The following is a 4,936-nucleotide window of genomic DNA, read 5'->3' on the forward strand; positions in this document are numbered from 1 at the left end:
TGATGAAAATATGTGCTGCCATGAGAGGGGGACGGAGGCGCATCAAGGAAGAATCAGTGAAGGCTTCGCAGAAAGATGCCGCCTCGAAGCCAAGACTGAGGGAGGAAGGGTGGTTCAGGAGGGAATGGCGTGTGCTGGAGACTGGAGGCCAGAGAGCGTGGGGTCTGGAGATGACCTCTCCGGGGCACAGAGACATCTGGAAGGCCATGGGGAGATGGAGAGGATGGAAGCCAGAGCGGCAGACTGGACTGGGTCACACAGGGCTCTGGAGGCCTTACATTGAAGGGTTTGGACCTTACCTATGGGTAACATGGAGCCGTTGGAGGAGAGTGACACTGTTATATTTCAGCCTTAGAGAACATCCTGTCTGTGATGTGGAGGGTAGGTTTGAGGGTAGGCTGATGCATGTTTAATAACTAGCTCTCTGGAAAAAAAGCCCTTTTGAAAATTTCTGTGATGTAAATACTTCCAGCGTGATTGGTTTCAAGCCACCCAGGGGATGACAGACGTCGGAATGCGGAGCTGGGATGGGATACTGATAGTCTGAACTCCTGAGCTGGGACCAGCCGGCTCCAGCTCACCACTGGTTGCAGGGGAGCAAGGAGGCCTTATTCCTCTTACTAGAATGAGTGGGTGAGCAAGCTTCTCTCATTTCTCTTTGTCTTCTGCCCCAGCACTGAGCACGGGCCCTGCACAGAGTCAGCACCGAGGCCCAGAAATATTCTGGAAGGATAAGCAAGGCAGAAGAGCCCTCAGGTGTGTCCCATCCTACCTCCTGGAGGAATCCCTATGAACCAGCTCTCACGAGGAAGTCAGAGGCAGGCAAGTGTGCCCCATGTGATCAGATTTCAGGACTGAGGACAGGAGGAGAGCATGCTGGGATGGGAGGCTGATGAGCTGATGATAATAATTATGACAATTATGCAAAATACACAAATAATAATTACAGAAAATCATGATTATTATTTGTGGGTGTGAGATGTCTCCAGCTTTTTGGAACTGCACAGACGCATCAGATGTCCCTTTTCCCATGGGACTGGGAGGGTCATAGCCAAGCTCAGGGCTGTGTAGCAGGGGCTGGGTTTTACATTTCTTGCTAGACAGCTGGCTCCTGCCCCGAGCTGGTGGGATCCAGCCTTCCCACCAGCTGGATGGGGACCCAGTGCCAGGCCAGGCTGGGCCAGACAGCGAGGTCAGGAAAGGCAGGCCTCCCCCTCTACTCCCTCTCCTGCCCCTCACACCAGACCCTAGTGGCATAATAAGGGCCCTCTTTTAGAAATCCAACAGGAGTTGCCATAGGGCTGGGAAACTTAGGTGAACTGGATTCTATATGGCTCCAGGACCTCCACAGCTGGAGGGAGTTCATTAACTCTATCAACATGATTCAGGGGCTTCCCTGGTGGCACAGTGGTTAAGAATCCACCTGCCAATGGAGGGGACACAGGTTCGAGCCCTGGTCTGGGAAGATCCCACACGCCACGGAGCAACTAAGCCCGTGTGCCGTAACTACTGAGCCCACGAGCCACAACTACTGAGCCCACGTGCCACAACTACTGAAGCTGGTGTGCCTAGAGCCTGTGCTCCGCAACAAGAGAAGCCACTGCAATGAGAAGCCTGTGTACTGCAACAAAGAACAGCCTCCGCTCGCTGCAACTAGAGAAAGCCCGTGCACAGCAATGAAGACCCAATGCAGACAAAAATAAATAAAATAAATAAATTTATTAAAAAACCCAAACAAACCATGATTCAGGTTCAGTTCCTTGTGTCTGCTTTTTCTGCTTTGCTATCAATTAGGCAGTTCTCTCTCTCTCTCTCTTTTTTTTTCCCATCTGTTCCAAACTCCTTAGAGAAGAAATTTGATTGGCTCAGCTGATAACCATAGTCTCTTTGTAGAGCTTTTTGTGTCAAGCCATGTGATAGGCTATTAGGTGGCCTGTGGATGAGCTGCTCTTGTGTCAGGTGCTCATTTGTGGCCCAGTAGGTTGTCAGCTCTGAGCTGGAAGCCTTTGGCAGCAGAGATTCAAACAGAAGTTGGCTGCATGGTGACAGACCTGTCCTGTGTTGAATGTAAGTCTTGATACTTCATTCAGTAGGTGATGGTGAGTCTTGAAAGGTCCTTGAGGATGTGATTTGATTGAAGCTGGGACTTGGGAAGATTAATCTTGTCACAGAGAAGAGGATCATTGGAGGTGGAAAGGAAGGAGGCAGGGCGGCCAGGTAATTGGCTACCGCTTTAGCGCGGTGAAAAATGAACTGAGCTGATATAATTTAGAGGGTGGGGCTCCTAGGGAGCCAGATTTAAGGAAGGTCTCACTTTCAGGGTTTGTCATTACCAAGGATCTGACAGTGCCTCCTTAAATGTGCCTCTCTCACCACACCCTGGGGTGGGGCGGTGGCGGGGATGAGGAAGGCAGCTGAACTCATAAGCTGTAACTGGTTAACTGCAGGTGGTGAGGGAGCAGGACTCCCTGCAGTGGTGAATGCTGAGGCTTCTGGTGTTAAGGCCTCCAGAGGATGAAGAGGCCAGGCCTGGAGGTGGGGAAGCAGAGGAGGGAGGGGCGGGTTTAGGGAGGAGGCTGATAAATTCACTTTGGGATACGCTGAGTTTCAGGTGCTTGCGGGCTATTAAAGGTGAGATTTCTAGTAGACAGATGGGAATGTGGGTCTGAAGCATGGAGAGGAGTCAGAGATGGAGAAATGGCCTTTGATAGGTGTCAAGCGTAGAGTTGATCACGAGGTGCCATGGGTGCCGGGCACAGAGCACATGCTCAGGAAATGTTTGGTAAACAATGTTTGAAGTCCTGGGAGTACACCTGCTCCCCCAGGGAATGGTGCAGGGAGGCATGAGTCTCTAATGGTGAAATTTCAGTCATCTAACAATATCCCCTGGATTAGCGACATTTGTGGCTAGGAGGAGATTCTTTAGCGGCCCTTAAGATGACCCCATGCTCATATTTATGTATCTGCCTTGTCCTCAAGGATGTGTGAAGCATGAATGCCCGGTTGAGGAGTTGAGGACCAAGGGTCAGGAGACCTCCTCCCTCTTCTCTGACTGTGAAGGTCTCTGGTCTCCTAAGAAATGTCTTTTGGGGGACTTCCCTGGTGGTCCAGTGGGTAAGACTCCACGCTGCCAATGCAGGGGGCCCAGGTTCGATCCCTGGTCAGGGAACTAGATCCCGCATGCATGCCGCAACTAAGAAGCCCGCATGCCGCAACTAAGAAGCCCGCATGCCGCAACTAAGAAGTCCACAACTAAAAGATCCTGCGTGCCTAACTAAGACCCAGCACAGCCTAAATAAATAAATAAATAAATATAAATCTTTAAAAAAAAAAAAAGGAAGAAATGTCTTTTGGGAATCACCCAGAGATCATGTCTGGTCATCAGTGGAGCTGAGAGCATAACCCTCCACGCCTGCATGAGGTCTCAAAGGTGACTTTACCTTCATGAGTTCATTTGAGCTCTGTTATTTCCTTGTGATGGAGAACACACAGGACTCATTGTCCCCATTTTACGGATGAAGCGCTGAGGCTCTGAGAGGTTAAATGACTAGCTGAGAGCCACATAGCTGGTCAGGGAAGGCTGGATTGGAATCCAGGTCTACTTAAAAAAAAAAAAAATTCTCCTGAACCTAGAGGTCATCATGTATTCTAGGCTTTCCTGAGATATATGATAGTAGGATGACATCAGAGCTATATAAATGGCTCATATTTATTAAGGACTTATTATGTGCCAGATATTATATTTTTCATTTAAACCTCACAACAGTTTTATGAGGTAAGCGTTGTCATCCATCCATTGGCAAGAATAGAAAAGATAACATCCAGTTCTGGCCATGGTGTGGGAAGAGGACTCTTGCATACATCAATGGGAGTGAGAATTGCTTATAAATGTTAGGGAACAAAATCAGCAGTAGCAGTTAAAATTTAAAATACAAACACCCTCTAACGCACAAATCCCTCTTTTGGGAATCCATCCTACGGAAATAAAAACATCAGAACACAAGGATATGACATTCATTACAGCAGCATTTGTAGCAATGAAAAAGAAACAGCATCCATCAAGAGGGAAGTGAGTTAGGCTGTGGATGGTTTCAGAGGCAGTGAGGAGGGGGTGTTAACATCTGCATGCACTGACCTGGAGAGTTGTCCATGATCTATTAAGTGAAAAAAGAAAGTTTGGAATAATGTGAATCCTCTTTTTTAAAATTAAATAAATTAGAAAGAAAGAAAAAGACAAAAGACCCACATATGTTTTTTGTGTTTGTATGGGCCTAGAAAATTATCCGGAAGGATGTCCACCATCTGTTGTGACCTTGGAGAAATGACTTGGAAGGCAGGGAGGGGGAGAAAATGAATTTTTCATGCACTTCTCTATTCTTCAACTAATGCTGCCTGTGAAGTCGTGGGTGGCTTCAAAGAGGTGGTGATGTTTGAGTTGAGTCTTGAAGGAAGAATGGGAGTTTGCCAGATAATGTAATTGGGAAGGGCAACATTTTAGGCAGAGGTGCAGAGATGCAGGGAAAGGGTAACAGTCTCGTGTGGCTGCTCTCTTCCTACTCTGTGCCCTGAGCCTCCACAGAGAGAGTGAAGATTAAAATGAGGTAATTACGTGCAGCACCTGGGGCACAGTGGACCTCAGCTCCTGCGAACTGGACTGTCTAATTCTTGCCACATATCGGAATATGGTTTAAGGATCATGTGTGATGAATGCATATTAGGTACAAAGGATGGAGTAGGGGTGAGGATGTGTGTGGCAGGGTCGGTGGGCAGGGGCCTCTTCATTCTTTGTTTCCTTTATTCCTTTTTCCTCTCCTATAATTCCTTCCTTGTGTTCTCCCCCAATCCCCTCTTCCTGCTCCCGCCATCTCTCAGTTCCCTTCACCCCCTGCCACGGGCACTTGCAGGGAGAGGGGCACAGCCGAACGAGTGTCTTACT

The 4,936-nt window shown here is 48.4% G+C and overlaps 1 non-coding gene across 1 annotated transcript; it reads left to right on the forward strand.

Annotated features, from left to right (window-relative positions):
* The first annotated feature begins 3,096 nt into the window (after positions 1–3,096).
* Positions 3,097–3,169, forward strand: TRNAG-GCC (transfer RNA glycine (anticodon GCC)). Its single transcript has one exon. It is a non-coding gene; the product is annotated as a tRNA-Gly (tRNA).
* The last annotated feature ends 1,767 nt before the right edge of the window (positions 3,170–4,936 follow it).

Source organism: Physeter macrocephalus, chromosome 3 (assembly GCF_002837175.3).
Source record: "Physeter macrocephalus isolate SW-GA chromosome 3, ASM283717v5, whole genome shotgun sequence".
Taxonomy (NCBI): domain Eukaryota; kingdom Metazoa; phylum Chordata; class Mammalia; order Artiodactyla; family Physeteridae; genus Physeter; species Physeter macrocephalus.